Consider the following 476-nt stretch of genomic DNA (forward strand, 5'->3'; position numbering starts at 1 on the left):
GAGAAGGCCACACCCACCAAGGCCTCCAGGTCTGTGATTGGTGGTTGCAGGTAAGCGGCTTTACCCGGCCCGCCTGGCTCCCGCCAGTCTTTAAAAGGCTTGTTCGCAGTCAGCTCGCGAGCTTCCCCTCGGAGGTGGTGTTGTCTCCTTGGCCCGCAGCTGCCGAGTCCCGGGGCGAACGGCGGAGACGGTGAAGAAGCAGTCTGGCTCCCGAGGTTCCCCCCTTCCGCCCCAAGGTCCAGATGGCGGCCAATGTGGTTGATCAGCGCGGCACAGACTGGTCCTCCCAGTACAGCATGGTGGCCAGGGCGGGCAGGGAGAACGGCATGGAGACGCCCATGCACGAGAACCCGGCCTGGGAGAAGGCCCGCCAGGCCCTGGCCAGCATCGGCAAGGCGGGCGCTGCCGGCAGCTCCCAGGCCAGCAGCAACGGGCCTGTGGCCGGCTCACAGTCTGTGTCTCAGGCAGAAACCTCG

Source organism: Myotis davidii, unplaced genomic scaffold (genome assembly GCF_000327345.1).
Source record: "Myotis davidii unplaced genomic scaffold, ASM32734v1 scaffold390, whole genome shotgun sequence".
NCBI lineage: Eukaryota > Metazoa > Chordata > Mammalia > Chiroptera > Vespertilionidae > Myotis > Myotis davidii.